This window comes from Aotus nancymaae, unplaced genomic scaffold, assembly GCF_030222135.1.
Source record: "Aotus nancymaae isolate 86718 unplaced genomic scaffold, 86718_ANA_hifiasm-v0.15.2.pri h1tg000063l, whole genome shotgun sequence".
NCBI classification, from domain to species: Eukaryota; Metazoa; Chordata; class Mammalia; order Primates; family Aotidae; genus Aotus; species Aotus nancymaae.
The window spans coordinates 63,884-88,901 of record NW_026988477.1 but is presented as its reverse complement, the minus strand read 5'-3'; the positions used below and the strand labels follow the sequence as shown (position 1 = coordinate 88,901).

The window sequence follows — 25,018 nt, the reverse complement described above, 5'->3', positions numbered from 1 at the left end:
CCATATTGGCCAAGTTGGTCTCCAACCCCTGACCTCAAGTGATCCGCCTGCCTTGGCCTCCCAAAGTGCTGGGATTACAGGCATGAGCCACTGTGCCCAGCCTGCAGATTGTTTTCAATGCAAGTGTGGGATCAGGTAGAGAGTGTGGTGAGGATCAAGGGAAGCACTTGGAAGGAGGAGGCAGATTTGACTTCCCTGGGGATCAGGGTTAGGGTTGGTCAGGATTACCATGGTGGTTTGGGGTTGGGGTTGGATAGATGGTGGGGGAGGTTCCAGGAGGCTGTGTGAGTTTGGTGCACAGAGCTCCTCTTAAGATGCCCCAATCATTCATTCACTTTGCAGTTAAAATGTCAGGATATAGCTAGCTACATGCTGAAAAAGTCAAAGGGGATATTCTTAAGAGAAACCTGGCACCATAAGTACAGATTAGGGCAGGCACAGTAGGTACAGACATGACCATTGTAGGACCTTCCTGGAGTGGCAGGAAGCCCAGCCCCGGCAGTGGATTCAGATTGATCACTGTACATGCATGTCAACCAGCAGTGAGGGGGTCCCACAAACCTAGGTGGGGCAAGTCGGGGACCTAAGGCAGGAGCTGGAAAACCAGACGAAAGAGATGAAAACTTAAGGGATGTGAAGAAGCCCAACATAAAGCTCCCTGTGCAGGACCCTGGGTCTGTTTTCCTGAAAATCAGTGCACTCCTCCCTTGCTCTGTACTTATTTTTTCTACAATAAGCTCTTCACACTGCATTTTTTCCCCAATGAATTTATCTGTTGTCTTTGTACTGCCTCTTGGTAAAAATCTTTCTTCCAAGTTAGACAGGAACTGGGACATCAGCTCTCCCCAGTATTAGCTCCATTTCAGTTTGAATTTCCAGAATTGATGGCCCTGAACAACCTACTCTCCGACTTTAAGTGGTATAGGAGGAAGCCAGCAGGGGGCGCCCAGCTGTCACACTGGGAGCAAGAGGGCCCTGCAGTGTCCCCAGTCGCCAGGAGGGGGCACACGGGCACCACACCGTGAGCAAGAGGGCGCTGCAGCGCCCGCCCACCAGCAGGTGGCGCCCGAGCCTCCCTTTCAGATTTGGAGGCACCGCTCCAGGCCTGCGTCGTCGGGCCCGCAGCTTCCGTGCTGGGCCGGATGTGAGGGTGAAGCCATGTTCTCCTCAGCACAGCCGGGGCGGAACGGGGTGGGAGGCACCGCCTCGGGACCAAGTCATGGTGAGTAAAATCCTTCCTGTGTGCAGCGCCGGCTGCTGCGGGTTAGAGACCGGTAAGAAGGGCTGGGTGTGGAAAACGAAGCCGAAGCCCATCTGGATTCTGCGCACCGAGGTTCTGGCGGGTCCACAGCGCGGCCTCGGAACGAATGGAGCGTTCCTGATGCAGGCGCGACGCCCGAAGTACGAACACGACCCCGCGGTGCCGCGAGGCGGAAGTGTCCACGTGAACCCCGGGCTCCCCACGCGGCCTTGCAGTCCCGCTACGGCGCGCGTGGTCATCGATACAACACGGCGCGGCGCGGCCTCTACGGCGGAGTCGTCGCCTCCGCTTCACGGGTGTGGAATTGACGCGGTTTTACAAGTTGGGTTGCTTCCCAGTAATTCGGTGTCTTCGGGAAACTTGCAACCGTAGGATGGAGCGTTCTTTCTCTTTTCTCTCGGAGTCCCCAGCGGTTGTTGCTGCGCCAGACCGGCCGCTTCACAGAAAACACCCCAGTGTCTTTCACCCAAAACAGGGACCCCTCCCAGGTAAGCGCCAGGTGACCCCAGTATAGGAGGCCACGATTCTGCCTGAGGGTCGGGTCCGCAGGGGCCACGTCTCTGCCTGAGGGTCGGGTCCGCAGGGGCCACGTCTCTGCCTGAGGGTCGGGTCCGCAGGGGCCACGTCTCTGCCTGAGGGTCGGGTCCGCAGGGGCCACGTCTCTGCCTGAGGGACGGGTCCGCAGGCCCGTTTCACTTCGCAGCCACCTCTGCTGGGCGGAAAATGTCTCTTTCCATCTGGGTCCAATTTTCCTTTTCTGGAGCCTTTGCAGAGGTGAAGAGCAGAGCTCTCCCCAAGCTGGGTCTTCCCAGCGGTTCCCCCTGGACAGATGTAGATGCCCCACTTCAGGTGGGAATTTGCAGCCCCCTGGAGGATCACAGGCTCACCTGCGTGCCACAGAGATCTCAGCGTGATCATTCCCAAAATCTCCTTTACAAATAAATCTCATCCCGTCACTCTCCTGATTTAACTTTAACGATGGTTTCCCACTGGCTTCAGAACAGGGATCACAGAACTGATCTGGCCACCTGTCCCTGAAAGCTCCCACCTGCTGCTCTCTCCTGCCCAGTCCAGCCCAGTCCAGCTGCCTGCAGTGTGGCGCTCACCCACAGGGACACAGCAGGCTCTCGGGGTCTTGGAGACTCTGCACACATCCTTGAACTCATCCACCTAACGCCCCCTTATCAAATACTCTTAAGATTCTGTCTAGCTAGATCCTTGAAGTCACAGTGGTTATCATGTCTAACAGCACAAAAATTCTAACGTGATTTTTTTAGACCAAAAAAAAAGAAAAAGGTAGATCATCTGTGAGAATCACTCTTAATTTATAAATCAAGGAAATAGATACATAAAAGCAAAGTCCATATTTGGGATAATCGGTAAAGAAAATAAATTCTTAATGCCGAATAAAAGACAAAGGGCACAACTGATTGTTGAAATTTCTTAAGAGTTTACTGGACAGAATATTGCCTTGCCATATTTTCCATCCCTGTGTGTGTGTGTGTGTGTGTCTAACACACACGTACCAGTTGCAAGATATTTCAGGTTTAAATACTCATGTTAACTTTTTTTTTTTTGCTTTTTTTTTAGATGGAGTCTGGCTCTGTCGCCCAGGCTGGAGTGCAGTGGCATGATCTCAGCTCATTGCAACCTCCACCCCCTGGGTTCAATTGATTCTCCTGCCTCAGCCTCCCAAGTAGTTGGGATTACAGGTGCCCGCCACTGTGCCCAGCTAATTTTTGTATTTTTAGTAGAGATGGATGGGGTTTCACTATGTTGGCCAGGCTGGTCTCGAACTCCTGACCTCAGGTGATCTGCCTGCCTTGGCTTCCCAGAGTGCTGAGATTACAGGCATGAGCCACCGGGCCCGACCCACTCGTTTTACTTAATTAGACAATATAGTTAATTGATTAAAAGTCCTGGTGCACATCACGGCAATCTATGTACATATTTGAAAACGTATTTGTTTATGCAAGGAACAATTAGTAAAGAAGACAGATAATTTATTAATATTTGTGGATACTGAAATGCAGTGAGAGGGTATAATTGTTGTGTCAGAGCTCTGGTGTGGGACTTAGGGCAAGAATGCATCCAACTGTAAAGTGTATCTGACCTCAGCGAACCCAATGGCTCTCTCCGCTGCCTCATGCTGGATGGCAAATTCTTGACTGGTGGAGATGGAGGGACAAACTGTCACTTTCATCAAATCTCCAGTCTAGCAGGGAAGTCCTCATATTTTTGAATGTCATGTCATGCCAGATACTTCATTAGCAAAGAAACTGCTTCCCAGCAATATTGCTAACCTGGCTGTTCCTCAGGTGGGTGTAGAGAAAAAAAAAAAATAACTACAACACAAAATTCTGCAAGTATCGTAAGATATATGAAACGCTTGACAAATATTAAATTTAGGACTAGAGTTAGGGTTGTGAATTAAGTAAATGTTAATGGAAATGCCATCCGTGCCTTGGAGCTGGAAATCAGGAGGCCTTAATCATACCCTGTGAGTATGACAAGAACTCAGCAATATCTTAGTTCAGATCCCAGCTCACTCCTCAAGTCACTCTGTGATCTTGGGTCATAGCCCTTCTCAGCATTCTTTGTCTCGTGTCAGAGACAGAGATAAACTTTCTGAAATGGTCCAGGATTAAGTGAGATGAGTTATGCAAATCTGTCAGTAGAGGGTCTTGGACTACAAAAGATGACAAAATAACCCACATAGAAAGGAGGGTGGGATAGTCTTTGAATAGTTGTGAGCAGTGAAGAGGTGACTTTGTGCCCTGTCTCTCCAAATGTTTGCGTCAGCAGTATCTTCTATGTGAGCAAACTTTCTCCATCAACTAGTTGAAATAGAGAGCTCATGTTTTTAAAGCTGTCATCTACTTGGGAAGAAATACAGATGTATCTGTAACTCTGGAGAAAGATTCCAGTGCCTGTCGTCTGAGCTCCATGGGATGACACAGTTGTGACCAGTAAGCTCAATAGATGACAGACTCTGAGTACGAGAGGCATCTATTGAAGCCACTGTAATTTGGAAGAGCTGCCTGTGGAGGAGGTGTATGGGACTCTGTTCTCCCCAGACCCTGGGTCTGTTCTCATGAGAAGCATCTCACGGAGGGCACAGGCCACAGCATTTACCGCCTTGTAGATAGCATTCCTGGGGTTAAACACGGGCCTGTCAAGGCTCAATGGCACAGCCTTCAAGCAAACACTGAGAGAATATCCCTCCAAAAGAGATTCAGAAGAGCATTGAACATTAAAAAAAATGGTTTTCTAAGTAAAATATGGATAATTAGCAGCAATAACTGTATGTTGAAACTGCTTGAAAACCAGGAGTTAAATGTCTCTGATGTGAAATTGTCCCATGGAAAGTGCCAGAAAGAAATCTTTCCTGTGTGTGGCGGTATGCCGCTGAGAGGTGTGACCTGTACCTTACATGTGGTGACAGCCTGTAATCCAGCCACTTGAAGGCTTCGCCGTATGCTTGTGCCACCGTAACCTGCAGCCACCTTTGTGGGCGAATCTGGGGTGCCAGTGAGGAGATCCCAGTGGGGAAAAGGCAGGGCTTACTCAGCGACAGGCATCTGCTCTGTAAAGGCTGTGCACGTTTCCCTGTCCATTTCTTCTCAACTTCCGGAGGAACTGCACACTTCTTACATTCTCTGACACAAAAGGCCCCACCCAGGTTGTGGCCAGGATGCCCAGTAAGCCACTGTGCCCTAGGCTGGAGCAGTGGCCCTGCAAGTAATCTGTCATTCATAGATCAGAGGGATCCTGTGTCATCTAAGTGGGAAGGAAGAAACATTTCCAGAAGAAAGAACCAAGAGAGTGTGTGTGTGATATTCAGCTGAACAACACACCTTTTTATCTTTTATTAATGAAAAATGTTCTAGATATCAAACAATATTAATTTTAATACGAAGCAATAGGGTGAGAGTTTTTTGTATTCCATATTCTATTTGCAGCCTCTCTGCAAATCCTACCTTGAAAAATTGCTCAGAGGCTGTTTCTGGCATCTGCAGAGGTTCTCTGACGTTCACTTCAGCCGGTAAAGAATTCCTTCTCCTTAACTGCTGTTGGCGTTGCTGCTGCTGAGAGCGGCCAGAGGATCCAGCGGAGGAGGCACAGAGGGCAGCGGCAGGAGCGGAGAGGGACGAGGGAAGGAGAAGCAGCGAGGGAGGAGGGCATGGAGCGCGCTTTTCTGCCCGCCTGAGGAGCTGGAGCAGCCCTGGCCCCGTGGCCCCACCAGCGCCACCTGCCCGCCAGACAAAGCCAGAACCCACACCCACAGCAGATCTTTTTTCATGCAGATCTTTTACTTAGATTAACTTTAAGGTTAAAAATTACCAAAAGTATTTTGGAAACTCTTATTAGGTAGATTTACTATGAAAAATTATTGAAATAATGTTTTTTTATAAGAATGATAACTTACAGAAATTTTTATAAGAATAACTTATAGAATCAAATCTATAAGCTGTAAGATTTTAAGTGTCTAGTAAGTATAATATTAGCTTATTTAAATAGAACTTAAGCAGAGTAGAAATTTGTTTTATATTTAATAGTGATAGCTCTGAAGACATAGTTGTTTTATTACGCCAAAAATATTAATCTTATTTAGCTAAGTTTTATCCAAATCGTGTTAACTTGAAAAACATTTCTATCAGTTCCCACATTTCTAGGAGCTTGGGGAATATTTATTTATAAATCTTATTTTTTTTCCAAGCCAAGTTAGAGCACTTATATAGGATTTTATAAATGAATTTTGCAGTGCTACCTGGAGTTAAGAAAATATCACATGTACGCAACGTACACTAATAGGCATACAAACACAAATAGAGATCTCGTAGCTCTCATCCCGAAATTTTAGCCATGAATCAGGCATAAATATTCTGATGGTTAATTTTAGGCATCTGCTTGATTGGATTCAGAGATACTCACGTAGCTGGTAAAGCACGATTTGAACATTTCTACTCACCCGACTAAGTTCTCAGGCATCCAAAATAATTAACAAAATGACAATTTCTACGGTGTCTGTGGGAAAGTGCGGAAGCTCTTTTTGAACTTTGTAATGCTGTCAACTAAAGAATGATGAGGTTCATAAATTTGGAAAGGAGAGATTTCTTTATGTTTATTTTTATATTTTTTTGAGATGGTGTTTCACTCTTGTTTCCCAGACTGGAGTGCAATGGCCTGATCTTGGCTCACTGCAACCTCCACCTCCTGGGTTCAAGCGATTCTCCTTTCTCAGCCTCCCAATTAGCTGTGATTACAGATGCCCACCACCATGCCTGGCTATTTTTTTTGTATTTTTAGTAGAGACAAGGTTTCACCATGTTGGCCAGGATGGTCTCCAACTCGAGTTTGTGATCCGCCCACCTTGGCCTCCCAAAGTTTTGGAATTACAGGCGTGAGCCACTGTACTCAGTGAAAATACATGGTTTCTGTGTGACAGTCCAGTCCACAGACCTGCTTCACTTGACTGCCTGCCCCAGCTGGGAGAATAATGTCTCTTTCCATGTGGGCCCAATTTTCCTTTTTGGGAACGAGTCCTGAGACTCCCTCAATTTTCTTTTTTTCTTTTTTCTTTTTTTGAGATGGAGGTTCGCCTGTGTTGCTCAGGCTGGAGTGCAATGGCCTGATCTTGGCTCACTGCCACCTCTGCCTCCTGTGTTCAAGAGATTCTCCTGCCTCAGCCTCCCGAGTAGCTGGAATTATAGGCATCCACCACCACGCCCAGCTAATTTTTTCTACTTTTAGTAGAGATGGGGTTTCACCATGTTGGCCAGGCTGGTTTCGAACTCCTGACCCCGGTGATCCACCTACCTTGGCTCCTAGAGTGCTGGGATTACAGGCATGAGCCACCATGCCCAGCTGACTCTCAGTTTTCACAGCCTTGACTAATGTAAAGAGCAGAGATGACTCCAAGCTGGGTCTGCCCAGCGTTTCCTCCTGAACAGGTGCAGACCTCACATTCCTGGTAGGAACCGCTGGCCTGGTGTCGTGCTCTCCTCAGTGCAGCCCACCTGGAGGAACTTCCATCCATCCCACAACCACTGGCGATCTCACTTGGTAATGACGAGATGATAATTTACAATCACAGATTTCATCCTGTCAAGCTCTGGATTTAACTTTGCCAGTGGTTCCCCAATGGCCTTAGAACCATGGCCTCCAGACCCCAAGTGCTCCCGTCTGCTGCCCTCTCTCATCCAGTCCACTGCAGTCCCACTCATGGGGACGCGAGCTCCCGGGTGTCTCAGTGGTGCGATCTCGGCTCACTACAACCTCCCCCTCCTGGGTTCAAGTGATTCTCCTGCCTCAGCCTCCCAAGTAGCTGAGATTACAGGCTCCCACTACCATGCCCAGGTAATTTTTTGTATCTTCTTCTTGTTTTTTTGAGATGGAGTCTTGCTCTGTCGTCCAGGCTGGAGTGCAGTAGCACAATCTTGGCTCACTGCAACCTCCACCTCCCAGGTTCAAGTGATTCTCCTGCCTCAGCCTCCTGAGTAGCTGGGATTACAGATGCACACCATCACGCCCAGCTAATTTTTTGTATTTTTAATAGAGATGAGGTTTCACCATGTTGAACAGGCTGGTCTCAAACTCCTGACCTTAGGCAGTCCTCCCACCTTGGCCTCCCAATTGCTGGGATTCCAAGCATGAGCCACTGTGTCCAGTCCACTTTCTTGATAGTGTCTTTGGTGCACGAAAGTTTGTCATTTTGAGGAAATTATTTGTTTAGTGCTTTGTGTTTTTAGTTTCATAGCTAAGAAACTGTTGCTAAATCAATGATCATGAAGATTTATCCCTGTTTTCTTCTGGAGTTTGTATTTTTGGACTTTGTATGTAGGGTTTTGAACCATTTTGAATTAATTTTTCTGTGTTGTGAGGTACGTGTGCTGTCACGGCGCAGCCTCTTTACTCTGAACATAGGTCGTCAGATGCTAACAGCATTTGCTGAATTTAATGGTTTGGCTCATGTCAAAAATCAGTTGGCCATAGAGGTATGGTTTTATTTCCGGATTGACATTCAGTTCCACTGATCTGTGCGTGTGTTCTTAGGCCAGTATCGTGCTGTTTTGATTAATGTTGCTTTGCAGTAATATTTGAAATTGGAATATGTGAACCTCCAAGTTGGTCTTTTCTTTTTTTCAACAGTATTTTGGCTATTCAGGATCACTTGAAGTTTGTAGGAAGGGCTAGGGTTAGGGTTAGGGGTTAGGGTTAGGGTTAGGGTTGTGGTTGGGGTTGAGGTTAGGGTTAGGGCTAGGGCTAATGTTAGGGTCAGCATCAGGGCCAGGGTCAGGGTTAAGGGTTAGGGTTAGGGGAAGGTTAGTGTTCGGCCTTGGTTTTAGGTTTTAGGGTTAGGGTTAAGGTTTGGTTTAGGGTTTAGGATTTAGGGTTTGGGGTTAGGGTTTAGGGTTAGGTTTAGTGGTTAGGGGTTAAGATTAGGGGTTAGGGTTAGGTTAGAGGGTTAGGGTTATGGTCAGGGTCCGGGTCAGGGTTAGTATTTCCCAGATGTTGGAGTTGGCTGTGACGGCATCAACATGGCCTTCCATTGCCACCTGGCCACCCAGGGTTTCATCCCAGTTTGTGCTGCGTTTTGCCCAGAACACACTCTGGCTGTGAAGATGCAGCAACTTGGGTTTTCTTGGCAGAAGGAGGCAGAGCTCTTTGTCATGAACAGCACTCAGGGTACCCCCACCCCATCTAACCTGCGGTTGGGAAGGCTTGAGTGGTTTGCATGGCTTGCTTTTTTGGAACCTCTGTCTTTGTTTCACCTGATGTAGCTGTCTGTGAGGGTAGTTTTGGGAATCACACTTGTGTTCCACAGAAGCAGGCCACGTAATAAACATCAACACTTAAAAATGTGATATTGTGAAGTGGGGGTAAAAACTAGCCAGGCATAGAAAATTAAAACAATTGTTTATTCATCAAGGGTGTGGTAAGTGTCCTTTTAAGACATTCCACTTTATTTCCAAACTATTTTGTATTTGTTCAGCCTCTGCGAATGAACAGTGGCGGTTACTGAAGCCCCGAAAGAATGTGTTTTAAATGCCTCCATTGCCATTGACCCCTTACCTTGCCTTTGAGTGTTTGGGCTTGGAAATCTTAAGATATTTTTGTTTTTCTTCTAAGTTACTTACTGGTCAGTCTTAAAAGTTGATATTTTCAAAAACCATTTCATCATGATCCTCTTGCCCCATCTGTGACATAAATATTCTTCACTTTTGCAGTTCATGGATTTGTTTCGAGTGGAATGCGACGTGGATAACATGAAGGAAGAATCTCTAGGTCCAACAGGAGGGACGTGGAGCCACTTGGATCCTGCCTCTCTGTCTTGTGGCTGATCCCATGAAACGTATGTCACAGTGCTGAGTGTTGACAGCTCTTAACCAAAAGGGGTTGAGCCACTTCTAGGGTTAAAAAATCTTTTTAAGTTGGTGCAAGATTGTGGGTAGGAGAAAGCTAGAGAGGCAGAGACACAGAGGAGGAGACAGAGACACAGAGAGAGACAGAGGCACAGGGAAGGAGACAGAGAATGTAAGAGAACTGTGGTTATTTCATTCTGCTGTGGAAGGGTCCAAAAAGGAACCCTTTATTCCAAAAGTCCTCCAACCCTGCTGCTCTCTGATGTCCACAGTGCAGATTCCCTCACTTGCTGAGGCCAGTGCCTACCTCTGCTGCAACTCTGAGGACACATAATGTGGAAGGCAGCAGAAGAAAGATGCTGTGGCCCTCAGAGGGCCTTTAACTGATGCAGGTCAGCAAAAATGAAATGACCCCAGATCTCACGGCCCCGAAAGCAGCTCAGATTTACAGAACTGAGAGTCCAGGAAGCTGGCTGCACAGCGGGAATCAGTTGTGCATTCCTTCAAAGCGGGCTGTAGTTTCACCACCTGTTCTCACTCCTCGGTGGTGGCTGGGGAAGTTCAAGTGCTGTGTGCACCCAAAGCCCTTTGGGGTGGAGGGATTAGGAAAGGCGTAGTAAGGCTTGCGGCATTTGTGTAGAAATAGACCAGAGGGGAGGCTGGCCTAGGAAAGAGCAGATACAAGACGCTGAAGAGTTCCCCACTTCTGCAGGGGCCGCAGCTTCTGCTGGTCTCCGTTAGTGAAGCCTCATAAAAGCTGCTGTCTTTATTCACGATCTTCCTTTCACAAGACACCAAGTGACTTTGAGGGACATAAATGGCTGTATTTCCTATTTACTAACACAGAAAAGGCAGTGACCCCTCTGTTTTACTGATGTTCAAGGAAATTCAATTTTCAGCAGTCTCTTTGCAGCAATATTTAAGGTTGAAAACTTCTTTCTCCAACATATCAGATATTTGACCCGATGCAGCTGGCAGAAGAGTCCACCTTGAGCACAGATGTGGCCTGCGACAGTGGCCCAGGGTGCCGGCAGGTAGACCTGCAGCCTGTGGTGCAAGGTCCTCTGCCAGGAGGGCCAGAGCTACCACTACTAGATTAGCCAGTGTCTTACCACCGTGAGATCCCTTCCTGGACTTGGCTGTCATGAGCTGGTTCTGTTTTCAGGCTCTCAGCTGGCAACACACTCCCTCTTTCCCCAATCATCTTAATTTCAGTTCAGCTTCAGACCAGCTTCCCAGCCTCCCTTTCTCCCCATCTGTCATCCACATTCTCCCTGCTCTAGTGTTGAGGCCTCATTTTCATTCTCAGCTTCCTCCTGCCTGGGGTGAGAATTTGGGTCCTGTGTGTGGGAAGGTCAGCATATGGATCCAGGGCCTTATGGGCGCCACTCGGGGGCGGTTACCCAGCACAGCCACGTCCCTCCCTAAGCATTGCTCTGTCCACCCACAAAGTCATCTTCAGGCTTTGTTCAGTAAATCTTTAGGTTTTCCATTCAGTCTCTCCACAGCCCAGCCGCAGTATTTATATTTTGTATTGCTTTCTACTGTCTTCTACAGATTTTGCAGCAGGGGTTAAGTATTTATCTTCATAACTACATGTCTAGAATTCCGCATCTAACATTTTACAGATGAATCTGCAGTCCGTCCCTTATGCTGAGTCCTGCGTCCTGCCTCTCTCCATTCCCAGCTTGTCTCATTGGTGGAAGCCTCTCCCGCTGTCCCCACGGAGGGGGCCATGCCCCTGCTTTCCTCTACACCTTTCAGAAGACTCTCCTCCCAGGAGGTCACGTCCACTTACACACTTTCTTCCCCTTGCATTTGGTCTTCTCCCTCAAGCACGGTCCACCGTTCCATTTGCGGTGTTCTAACGCGCTTCATCGCTCTGAAGATTTCCCACCTGCCTTGAACATGCTCTTGAAAGATCCACCCAGCGTTTCCACACCCTGGTGCCTTCACGTCCTTGGCTTATTTTTCCTTATGATGCAGATAAAAGGTTTCATTTAAAATAATTAATGGAATTAAAAAGTGACCATGATACACATTTATATCAAATAGAAAATTACCATTATGTTATTCATAGAAAAATTTTATTTTACTATTTTGGGTAAGAAATGATTTTAGGCCGGGCGCGGTGGCTCAAGCCTGTAATCCCAGCACGTTGGGAGGCCGAGGCGGGTGGATCACGAGGTCAAGAGATCGAGACCATCCTCGTCAACCTGGTGAAACCCCGTCTTTACTAAAAATACAAAAAATTAGCTGGGCGTAGTGGTGCGTGCCTGTAATCCCAGCTACTCAGGAGGCTGAGGCAGGAGAATTGCCTGAACCCAGGAGGCGGAGGTTGCGGTGAGCCGAGATCGCTCCATTGCACTCCAGCCTGGGTAGCAAGAGCGAAACTCCCGTCTCAAAAAAAAAAAAAAAAAAGAAATGATTTTAGACTTTTCTGCAATCATCTTGGCCAAAAGGGGACATACCATGTTTAAAAACCCTTAGATACACAATACGTTAAGGAAGAGTCATTGGTAATTCCTGCCATATTTAAACTTAGCCCAAGTACTGCTATACATGGCCTTGTGTTTCATAACGAAAGAGAATAAATTTTATGTCAGGTTGGGGACTAGAGTATCAGATTATAAAATTATGAACTCACCTATTAGGTCAGAAATCATTTATAACTCAACTTTTTTAGTAATTAAAACAAGGCCTTATGAAATTATGTTTCCTTCTATGTAAATGTACTTCTCTGGAGTCACGAATCGTCCTCTGTATAATTTCAGAATCCTTTTGTGAGCCTGTTTGTTGTATTTATCATCTAACAGATGTGTCGTTACCCAACAGTGCCAGGGAATGTGATATTCTGTCGTTTAAGATTCTTTGTTTTTTTATCATATGATTGTTGCGTTGAATCACAGAGGTGTACACCAAGTGTTGACTGTAATTTTAATTTATGTTTGCCTTATTTTTTTTCTATATTTCTAACGTCAGACCGAACCAAGTTAATTTGGAAAGTATTTTAGTTATCTTAGACCCATTTTTTTTTAAAAAAAAAGTCAAGCATGCCACATATTTCTTCCTGGTAATGGTGCCAAATACATAAATGCAAGGTATGTCAAATCTTAAGATTTCTATTAAAAAGTACAAAGTCAGCCCCGTATTGAGGCTTCTAATTTCTAGCTGGTTTCCCTTTTCCCCACAACCTTAAATGTCTGATTTTTAAATGCTCGTTTTCTCTTCTTCCCTTTTAGGTTCTTGTAGCGTCTCAGACTAGTTTGTCTCACGTGTTTCTGCACGCAGCTACTACACGCTTGAGCTTTTTTACCGTTTTTCACACGACACACAGCGAGTGATCAGCTAATGTGACTGTCACTTCTGGCAGTGACTGACTGTGGCTGCATGTGGGAGATACTTTCTGTGAGACATTCATCTCCTCGAAAGTCACCATAATGTGAAACGCTGAGACTTCTTGTTTAAAGGGGTGAGTTAGAGGCCTCTGCCACTTCTCCCTTAAAAGAACCCATCCCCAAACAGATGATAATAAGCAAAGTCCACCTGTAATGGAACTAGGAGACATCAAGGGGCGCACCCAGGGGCAGTGCCATGTGAATTGCAGAATGCCTCACTCACCATGACGGTGTTAGTATAGCACTGTCCACTGTGGAGAACATTTCACATCTCAAGAGAAACATGTCAATGGGCTCGTTACATCTATGGAATTCTTCAGTCTCACAGTGCACCTGTCATTCAGAAATAGTGGCCTGATGGAAGACAGAAGTGATGACTGAAGACCCGGGTGCAGTGGTGAGTAGGCAGCATCTCACTCTGACGGTGGGTCCTGTCCCGCAAGACGCCTTGAACCAGCAGTCAATACATGCTGCTGCTTCTCCCGCAGACAGAACCAAAGGGTGAAGGCAGGAGAGGCTCATCCCTCTTTCTTCATGAACATGAGAGTGGATGAGTTGGTGGTGTTCATCCCCAAAGAAGAAAGTCCTCCCTGAAGGGCACAGCAATGGCCCCGAAACTTACGTGGTACACCTGGTCATTTGCTTCTGAACCAATGCAGAGAGGAGGGTGATGAGTTTTGACTTTTATCAGGGGGAAGTGTCCTCAGGCAGGGAGGAGCATGCTAGCACCCCAGGCATTCACCTGGCACTTCGTAGAACTTCTGCACCCAACTGTAGACATCAGCAGAGGACCACAGCCTCCTTTCAAGAAGAAAGCTTTGAGACACCCCTAGGAGTAAAGACTCCTATGCAGCCAAACTTCTGGCTGTGGACAGGAGTGCATGATCTTCGCTGGGCTCTCACGATGAGTGGCGGTAATGAGGGTGGTGGCGGCTCTGCGCGTCTCGGCACACTCATCACTGACTTCTTTCCATCCCTTTACTCTGTCATGTTAATGTGCTGCCAGCTGTGCTTAGCTTTACATTTCTGTTCACAGAGCTCACCACAGAAAACCGCATCAGGAGCTAGTGGGGAGGAACTCTTTCCTTTTTTTCTTTTTAGAGACAGGGTCTTACTCTGTCACCCAGGCTGCAGCGCAGTGGCGTGATCATGGCTCACCGCAGCCTCGACCTGGGCTCAAGCAATCCTCTTGGCTCAGCCTTCTGAATAGCTGCGTCTATAGGTGTGCCCCACTATGCCTAGCTAATTTTTAAAATTTTTTGTAGAGATAGGGTCTCCTTGTGTTGGCCAGGTTGCTCTTTAATTCCTGGGCTCAAGCAATCCTCCGCCTCAGCCTCCCAAAGTGCTGAGATTACAGGCATGAGCCACCGCACCTGGCCTGAGGAATTGTTTCTTGGAGATTTTGACCCTGTTGCTTCAGGGCAACTGATGGGGCTCTGTGCCTCCATTTTTGAGGAGGGCAGGGCCAGGCTGATGTAGATGACAGATGGCTGACATACGTCAGGTTGTTATATGTGGGCAGAAGGGTACGGGCAGACACAGCAGCAAGAGGGGCAGGCAGGGTCATCCTGGGTGAGTGGTCTCTGACCTGCTTCCAGCGTTTTTCTGCTCCACACTGTATTTCCTGGAGCTGATCCCTGCTATTCAAAATAAAATATTAATTTGAGTGCAAGTATATTTTTTATAAAAGAGGACCTTGAAAGGGGCTAAATTTGTTAGAAACTAGTATTTTGAGTGTGATTATATTCAAAATAAAAAGTACATTTAGAGGGAGTACATTTTTTATAAAAGTATTTTGAGGGTGATTATATTCAAAATAAATATGTACTTTGAGAGGGAGTATATTTTTATAGAAAAGTACTTTGAGTGTGATTATATTCAAAATAAAAGTACATTGAGAGGGAGTGTATTTTATATAAAAGCAATTTGTGTGTTATTATATACAAAATAATAAAGTACTTATAGAGGGATTATATTTTTTAGAAAAGAGGAGGATGATAGTATATTTTTTATAAAACTACTCTGATTATATTCAAAATAAAGGAGTACTTTCAGAGGGAGTATATTTTTTATGAAAGAGTACTTTGAGTGTGATTATATTCAAAATAAAAGAGTACTTTGAGAGGGAGTATATTTTTTATAAAAGAGTACTTTGATTTTGATTAAATTCAAAATAAAAGAGGACTTTGAGTGTGACTGTATTCAATATAAAATAGTAATTTGAGAGGGAGAATATTTATTATAAAAGAGTACTTTGTGTGTCATTATATTCAAAATAAAAGTGTACTTTGAGAGGGAATATATTTTTTATAAAGGGTATTTTATTGTGATTATATTCAGAATAAAATTGTACTTTGGGAGTATATATTTTATAAAAGAGGACGTTGAAACGGAGTATATTTTTTATAAAACAGTAGTTTGTGTGTGAATGTATTCTAAATAAAATGTAATTTGTGATGGAGTATATTATAAAGCAAAGTACATTTCGAGTAGGTATAATTTTTATAAAAGTGTAATTTGAGAGTGAGTATATTCTAAATAAAAGTAATTTGAGAGAGTATATTTTTTAAAAGTATTTTGAGAGTGAGTATATTCTAAATGAAAGAGTACTTTGAGAAGGAGTGTATTTTTTAATAGAGTACTTTGAGAGTGAGTATATTTTTTTATCAAAGTGTACGTTGTGAGTATAGTCTAAATAAGAGTACTTTGAGCGTGAGTATTTTTTTAAAGGAGTATTTTGAGAGTGATTATATTCTAAATAAAAGAGTACATTGAGCGTGAGTATACTTTTTATAAAAGTGTTTTGAGAGTAAGTATATTTTAAATAAAATTTTAATTTGAGAGTATGTTTTTTATAAAAGTACTTTGAGTGAGTATATTCTAAATAAGTACTTTCAGTATGAGTATATTCTAAATAAATGAGTACTTTGAGTGTGTGTATTTTTTATAAATGAGTACTTTGCGAGTGTATATATTCTAAATAAAAGAGTACTTTGAGTGTGAGTATATTCTAAATAAAAGAACTTTGATGTATGTTTAGCTGTGGGGCGGAGCTGGTGCATACTGTCAAGTCTGACAGCTGTTGTGCTGGAGATTGGGAAGGAGCCGGTGAAGGTGTGGAAGGTTGAGCGTCATGGATCTGGAACCTGGAGAGCAGGTGCTGCAGTTTAAATTTAATAGTCGTGGAGCTGGAGTCCAGGGAGGAGCAGGTGTTGCAGTTTAAGTTTGATGATCTTGAAGCTGGAGTTCGGGGAGGAGGCATTGATGCCTCCGTGTAAGTCTGAGGGTCCCGGAGCTCCTGGCCCCAGGGAGGATCCAGTGCTACAGTTGAAGTTTGAGGGTCATGGAGCTGGAGACCCGGTGAGTAGCTGGTGCTGCTGTTCTAATTTGAGGGTCAGAGAGACCTGGGGAGGGGCTGTGATGCTTGAAAAGTCTGAGAGTCATTGAGCTGGAAATCATGGAGGAGCTGGTGCTGCTTTTATATCTTGAGGATTGTGGGGTGGAGACCCAGGGAGGAGATGGTGCTGTTGTTCTAATTCCAGGGTCAGAGAGACCGGTAGAGGGGCTTGTGAAGCCTGCCCAGTCTGAGAGTCATTGAGCTGGAGATGCAGGGAGGAGCTGGTGCTGCTGTTACAGCTTGAGGTTTGTGGAGCTGGAGACCCGGGGAGGAGCTGGGGCTGCTGTTCTAATTCCAGGGTCAGAGAGACCTGTGGAGGGCTTGTGATGCATGCCCATTCTGACAGTCATTGACCTGGAGATGGAGGGAGGAGCTTGTGCTGATGTTAGAGCTTGAGGTTTGTGGAGCTGGAGACCCAGGGAGGAGCTGGGGCTGCTGTTCTAATTCCAGGGTCAGAGAGACCTGTGGAGGGGCTTGTGATGCCTGCCCAGTCTGAGAGTCATTGAGCTGGAGATGCAGGGAGGAGCTGGTGCTGCTGTTACAGCTTGAAGATTGTGGAGCTGGAGACCAGGGAGGAGCTGATGCTGCTGTTCTAATTTGAATGTCAGAGAGAACTGGGGAGGGGCTTGTGATGCCTGCCAAGTCTTAGAGTCATTGAGCTGGAGATCCAGGTAGGAGCTGCTGCTGCTCTTATAGCTTGAGGATTGTATAGCTGAAGACCCAGTGAGGAGCTGGTGGTGCTGTTCTTATTCCCGGGTCAGAGAGATATGGGGAGGGCCTCGAGATGCCTTTCAAGTCTGAGAGTCGTTGTGCTGGAGATCCAGGGAGGAGCTGCTGCTGCTGTTATAGCTTGAGGATTGTGGAGCTGGAGACCAGGGATGAGCTGGTATTGCTGTTTTAATTTGAGGGTCAGAGAAACCTGGGGAGGGGCTTCTGATGCCTGCCAAGTCTGAGAGTCATTGATTTGGAGACTCAGGTAGGAGCTGGGGCTGCTATTATAACTTGAGGATTGTGGAGCTGGAGACCCAGAGAGGAGCTGGTGCTGCTGTTCTAACTTGAGGGTCAGAGAGACCTGGGGAGGGGCTAGTGATGTCTGCCAAGTCTGAGAGTCATTGAGCTGGAGATCCAGGGAGGAGCTGATGCTGTTTTTATAGCTTGACGTTTGTGGAGCTGGAAACCTAGGCAGGAGCTATTGCTGCTGTTCTAATTCCAGGGTAAGAGAGACATGGGGAGGGGCTCGTGATGCCTTTCAAGTCTGAGAGTCATTGAGCTGGAGATCCAGGTTGGAGGTGGTGCTGCTGTTATAGCTTGAGGGTGCAGAGCTGGAGACACTGGGAGGAGCTGGTGCTGCTGTAATAGCTTCAGGATTTTGGTGTCTTCAGATTTCATGAGCCATGTCGGGAAGAATAAATCACATTTCATATGCAAGTATGCTCTCTGTTTGACTGTGCCGTTGTTTTTAAGGAGAGCGTCATTGAAAATGCTTGAACCTGATAGCCCTGCCTCAATGTGTTCTGTGTAATAGTGCGTGGGCTTGGGAAGGAGGCCGGGATGGGGGAGAAGGAGGGAGAATGGACGTGTCAATTAGGGAAATGTGTCTCTTCCTTTGGAGCATGGATGTGTTCAAAGCCCTCCTCATACAACTATTTGGCTCAACACAACCATTTGTGTATCTAGATGGTGCATGTGTGTGTGCATGGATCTGTGGGTCTGTCTCCAGGTCTGAGGAGCACCTCCTACTTCCTGTGTTAGCATGTTACTCAGAACCTTGGATAGACCCCAGCCCTCCTAAAAACTCAATACATGTATGTTCTAAGAAATTTATCTTGATGATCCGTGAGAGGATGTTGATTGAAACCAGCTCATTTCCCATTTAAAACTGAGGCCAGCTCATGTTTGCTGAAGAGGGTTCTTGGCTCTTCCTTTGTAGCAGGAACTCCTTCGTTAATCAAGCCTTTTCAACAGTTTCCAGCTGAATGTCAAGATCTCTCAGGTTAGACCCAATGTTAAAATTGTAACTGGGCAAATTCTCATTAGTGACAAGGTGCCAAAGTCTTTGCCGATGGAATCTAATGTCTTCTAATGTTGACTTCAATCCAGTAAAGCCCTTATTAAGCCATTTAACTGTAAAATTGAGAATTGGGTAGACAGAGCAACCTCTGAAATTAGAGGACAGGGGATTTGGATTTGATAACCAGCCTTCTGCCAGTCAGTCAGCCACTCACTTTCAAGTGACAAGCCTTAGGCGAGTCACTTTCTGTCTCTGTTTTTCGATTTTTGCACAGTGATTTATGTGGACCTTAAGGCCCACTGTGAAACCAACCCTTTTTCAGCTCAGTACCTGGTTTCATAAGAATACTTGTCAATCTGGACTTCAATACACCTATGACTTGGATTAATTCTATTACCTCTGCTAGTAATTAACATGGAAAAGTCACAGTTGATTGACAAGAATGAGAATCAGTCCTAAAGAATTAAAATATAACCGAATCCTTTATTACTAAACGAATGCTCAATTCAAGTGGACACAGATCACTCGTTCTCACTTCATCAGCTATAGCACTTAGAGACAACTTAGTCAAAATCCACAGAAGCAGGGACAGTTTTAGCTGTGGGTTTGGAAAAACTTGTGTGCTCTACAAGTAGAAAGCTACTTTTGTTGTTAGTTTTGGTCCCCAAGAGAAATAGGAGTCCTTCTCAGAGAGCATGGGAGACACGTGAGTCCTTTGCAGAATTCTTCTCTACCTCTGAGGGTGAAATTAGAGTGTGAAGCACTGCCAAGCACACACCTAGGCTCATTGCAGAGCAGAGATGCTGTCCACGTGGGGTGTCTCCAGTCATCATGAGCCAAGTCAGAGAGAATTAATCACATTTCATATGCAAGCATGTTCCCTGTTTGTGCTGTTGTTTTTAAAGAGGGCGTCATTGACAATGCTTGAACCTGATAGCCCTACCTCAATTTGTTCTGTGTAATACTGCATGGGCTTGGGAAGGATGCAGAGATGGGGGAGAAGGAGAGCGAATGGACGTGTCAATTAGGGAAATGCGTCTCTTCCTTTGGAGCATGGATGCGTTCAAAGGCCTCCTCATACTACTAAGCATTTGGCTCGACATTTCCGTTTGTGTGTCTAGACTGTGTGTGTGTGTGTGTGTGTGTGTGTGTGAGTCTGTGGGTCTCTCTCCAGGTCTGAGGAGCACCTCCTACTTCTTGTGTTAACATGTTACTCAGAACCTTGGGTAGACCCCAGCCCTCCTAAAAACACAATACATGTATGTTCTAAGAAATTTATCTTGATGATCCGTGAGAGGATGTTGGTTGAAACCAGCTCATTTCCAGTTTAAAACTGAGGAGAGCTCACCTTTGCTGAAGAGGGTTCTTGGCTCTTCCTTTGTAGCAGGAACTCATTCGTTAATCAAGCCTTTTCAACAGTTTCCAGCTGAATATCAAGATTTCTGCGGTAACACCCAATGTTAAAATTGTAACTGGGCAAATTGTCACTAGTGACAAGGTACCAAAGACTGTGCCGATGGAATCTAATGTCTTCTAATGTTGACTTCAATTCAGTAAAGCCATTATTAAGACATTTAACTATAAAATTGGGCATTGGAAAGGCAGAGCAACCTCTGAAATTAGAGGACAGGAGATTTGGATTTGATAACCAGACTTCTGCCAGTCAAACAGCCATTCACTTTCAAGTGAGAAGCCTTAAGCGATTCACTGTCTCTGATTTTCGATTTCTGCACAGTGATTTAAATGGGCTTTAAGGTCCACTGTGAAAGCAACTATTTGTCAGCTCACTGCCTGGGTTCTTCAGCATACTTGTCAATCTGGACTTCAATACACATATGATTTGCATTAATTCTATTACCTCTGCTACAAATTAAAACGGAAAAGTCACAGTTGATTGACAAGAATGAGAATCAGTTCTAAAGAGTTAAAATATAACCAAATCCTTTCTCACTGAAAGAATGCTCAACTCAAGTGGACACAGATCCCTCATTCTAACTTCATCATCTATGCACTTAGAGGCAAGTTTTTCAAATTACACAGCTAAAACTGTCCCCGCTTTAAGTGCACTTAAAGCGGGGACAGTTTTAGCTGTGTATTTTCCAAAAGCTGTATGCTCTACAAATAAAAAGCTACTTTTGTTGTTACTTTTGGTCCGCAGGAGAAATGGGAGTCTCTTTCAGAGAGCATGGGAGACCCATGAGTCCTTTGCAGTCCTCTTTTCTGCCTCTGAGGGTGAAATGAGAGTGTGAAGCACTTTGGGAGGTGACCATTCCCTCAGTTAGGCTCGGTGTAGAGCATAGTTTCTGTCCTGCTTGTGTGGCTACAGTCATCATGAGCCATGTCTGAAAGAATTAATCGCATTTCATATGCTAGCATGCTGTCTGTTTGACTGTGCTGTTGTTTTAATGAGAGCATCGTTGATAATTCTGTAACCTGATAGCGCTTCCTAATTTTATTCTATGTAATAATGCGTGGGCTTGAGGATGAGGCAGGTTTGGGGGAGAAGGAGGGAGAATGCACGTGCGAATTAGGGAAACCTCTCTCCGTCTTTGAAGCATGGATGTGTTCAATGCCCTTCTTATACTACTAAATATTTGGCTGGACACTGCCAGTTGTGTGTCTAAAGTGTCTCTGTGTGTGTGTGTGTGCGTATGTATGTGTCTGTGTGTCTGTCTCTAGGGGTGAGCAGCACCTCCACCTTCCTGTGGTAGCATGTTACTTAGAGCCCTGCATAAATCCCAGCCCTCCTAAAAACACAATACATGTATGTTCTTAGAAAGTTTTCTTAATGATTGGTGACAGAGCGGTGATTTAAAGGAGCTCATTTTCCATTTACCACTAAGGCCAGCTCACCTTTGCTGAAGAGGGTCCTTGACTCTTACTTTGTAGCAAGAACTCCTAAGTATATCAACCCTTTTCAAAAGTTACAGGCTGAAAGTCAAGATCTCTCAGGTTAAACCCAATGTTACAATTTTAACTGGGCAAATTCTCATTAGAGACCAGGGGGCAATGACTGTGCGGATGGAATCTAATGTCTTTTAATGTTGACTTCAATCCAGTAAAGCCCTTGCTAAGCCATTTAACTCTAAAATTGGGCATTGGGGAGGCACTGCACCCTCTGAAATTAGAGGTCAGGAGATTTGGATTTGATTTCCAACCATCTGCCAGTCATTCAGCCACTCACTTTCAAGTGACAAGGCTTAGGCCAGTCACTTTCTGTATCTGTTTCTCGATTTTTGTACAGCGGTTTATGTGGGACTTAAGGCCCACTGGGAAATGATCCCTTTTTCAGCTCAATGCCTGGGTTTTTGAGTATACTTGTCATTCTGGACTTATATAAACCTATGATTTTGGATTAACTCTATTACCTCTGATAGAAATTAACACAGAAAATTCACAGTTGATTGACAAGAATGAGAATAAGTTCTAAAGAGTTAAAATATATCCAAATGCTTTCTTACTGAAAGAATGCTCAACTCAAGTGGACACACATCCCTCATTCTAACTTCATCATCTATGCACTTAGAGGTAAGATTTTCAAATTACACAGCTAAAACTGTCCCCGCCTAAAGTGCTGTGGAAAAAGTACAAAAGAGTATTTTGAGTGATAATATATTTTTTATAAATGTGTACTTGAGTGTGAGTATATACTAAATAAAATTGTACTTTGAGAGGGAGTATATTATTTTTAAAATAATAAGTTGAGTGTGAGTATATTATAAATAATAGAGCACTTTGAGATGGAGTATATATTTTATAAAGGAGTACATTGAGTGTGAGTATATATTTTACAAAAGAATAGTTTGAGTGTGAATATTTTCTGAAAAAAAGTATTTTGGAAGGGAGTATATTTTCTATAAAAGAGCACATTGAGTGTCTGTATATTCAAATTAAAAACTACTTTGACAGGAAAGATATTTTTTATAAAAGGTGATTTCGAGTGTGAGTATATTCGAAATAAAGGAAAACATTGAGAGGAAGTATTTTTTTATAAAAGAGTACTTGTAATGTTAGTATATTCTAAACAAAAGAGTACTTTGAGAGGGAGTATATTTTGTATAAAAGAGTACATTCAGTGGGAGTATATATTTATAAAAGAGTACTTTGAGTGTGATTATATTCAGATTAAAAGAGTACTTTTGAGGGAGTATGTTTTTTATAAAAGAGTAATTTGAGTGTGATTATATTCAAAATAAATGAGTAACTTGAGAGGGAGTATATTTTTCATTAAAGAGTAATTCGAGTGTGATTATATTCAAAATAAAAGAGTACATTCAGAGGGAGTATATTTTTTCTAAAAGAGTAATTGGAGTGTCATTATATTCAAAATAAAAGAGCACTTTGGAGGGAGTATATATTTTATAAAAGAGTTCCTTGAGTGTGATTATATTCAAAGTAAAAGAGTACTTTGAGAGGGAATATCTTTTTTATAAAAGAGTAATTTGAGTGTGATTATATTCGAAATAAAAGAGTACATTGAGAGGGAGTATGTATTTTACAAAAGAGTACTTTGAATGTGATTATATTCAAAATAAAATGTTATTTTAGAGGGAGCATATTTATTATAAAAGAGTACATTGAGTGTGTTCATATTCAGATTAAAAGAGGATTGTGAAAGGGAGTATAGTTTTTATAAAGACTATATTTAGTGTCAGTATATTGAAAATAAAAGAGTATTTTGAGAGGGAGTACATTTTTATAAAAGAGTAATTTAAGTGTGATTATATTCAAAATAGACTATTTTAGAGGGAGTATACTTTTAATAAAAGAGTATATTGAGTGTGACTATATTCAGAATAAAAGAGTACAATTAGAGGAAGGTATATTTTTTATAAATGAGAATATTGAGTGTGATTATATTCAGAATAAAAGAGTACTTTGAGAGGGAAAATATTTTCTATATATGAGTAATTTCAGTGTGATTATATTCAGAATAAAAGAGTACTTTGATAGGGAGTATATTTTTTATAAAAAGGACGTTGAAAAGGAGTATGTTTTTTATAAAAGAGTACTTTGACTGTGATCATATTCAAAATAAAAGAGTATTGTTAGAGGGAGTATATCTTTTATAAAAGAGTACATTGAGTGTGATTATATTCAAACTAACAGAGTACCTTAAGGGGGTGTATATTTTTTATAAAAGAGTTCTTTAAGTGTGATTATACGCAAAAGAAAAGATTACTTTGAGAAAGAGTATATTTTTTATAAAACAGTACTTTGAGTGTGATTATATTCAAAATAAAAGAGTACTGTGAGATGGAGTATATTCTTTATAAAGAGTAATAGGAGTGTGAATATGTTCAAAATAAAAGAGTACATTTAGAGGCAGTATATTTTTTTATAAAAGAATACTTTTAGTGTGATTATATTCAAAATAGGAGAGTAATTTGCGAGGGAGTATGTCTGTAATAAAAGAGGCCTTTGAGTTTGATTATATTTAAAATGAAAGAGTATATTGAGAGGGAGTATATATTTTATAAAATAGCACTAATTGTGTGATTATATTCAAAATAAAAGAGTAGTTAGTGAGGGAGTATATGTTTTAAAAAAGAGTAATTTGAGTATGATTCTATTGAAAATAAAAGAGTACTTTCAGAGGGAGTATATTTTTTATAATAGAGGAAGCTGTAAGGGAATATATTTTTTATAAAAGTGTACTTTGAGTGTGATTATATTCAATAAAAAAAGCATATTGTTAGAGGGAGTATATTTTTTATAAAAGTATTTTTAGTGTGATTATATTCAAAATAAAAGAGTACTTTGAGAGGGAGTGTGATTTCTATAAAAGAGGAGTTTGAGTGTGATTATATTCAAAGTAAAATAATAATTTAGAGGGAGTATATTTTATATAAAATAGTAATTGGAGTGTGATTATATTAAAAACAAAAGAGTACGTTGTGAGGGAGTATATTTATACAAAATAGGACTTTGTAAGGGAATATATTTTTTATAAAAGAGTACTTGGTGTGTAATTAAATTCAAAATAAAGAGTAATTTGAGGGGGAGTATGCTTTTTATAATAGGGTATGTTGAGTGTGATTATATTCAAATTAAAAGAGTATATTGAGTGTGATTATATTCAAAAAAAAGAGTACTTTAAGACGGAGTATGTTTTCTATAAAAGAGTACTTTGAGTGAGATTATAATCAAAATAAAGGAGTACATTTAGAGGGGGTATATTTTGTATGAAAGAGTAGTTTGAGTGTAATTATATTCAAAATAAATGAGTAATTTGAGAGAAAGTATATTTTTTGTAAAAGAGTAATTTGAGTGTGATTATATTCAAAATGAAAGAGAAATTTGAGAGGGAGTTTTTTTTATAAAAGAGTACTTTGAGGGTGATTATATTGAAAATATTCGAGTACTTTGAGACGGAGTATATTTTTTATAAAATAGTATATTGTGTGTGATTATATTCAATATAAAAGAGTACTTTGAGAGGGAGTATATTTTTTATAAAAGAATACTTTGGGAGTGATTATATTCAAAATAAAATAGTACATTGAGAGGGAGTATATTTTTTATAAAAGAGTCCTTTGAGTGTGATTACATTCAAAATAAAAGAGTAAATTGAGTGTGATTATA

General features: G+C 42.9%; 1 long non-coding RNA gene across 1 annotated transcript; it reads left to right on the top strand.

The window, feature by feature from the left end:
- Window positions 1–1,143: 1,143 nt before the first annotated feature.
- LOC110568401 (uncharacterized) lies at window positions 1,144–15,961 on the top strand. The gene is made up of 3 exons (XR_002478683.2): window positions 1,144–1,222; window positions 9,493–9,617; window positions 12,870–15,961. It is a non-coding gene; the product is annotated as an uncharacterized LOC110568401 (long non-coding RNA).
- Window positions 15,962–25,018: the final 9,057 nt, after the last annotated feature.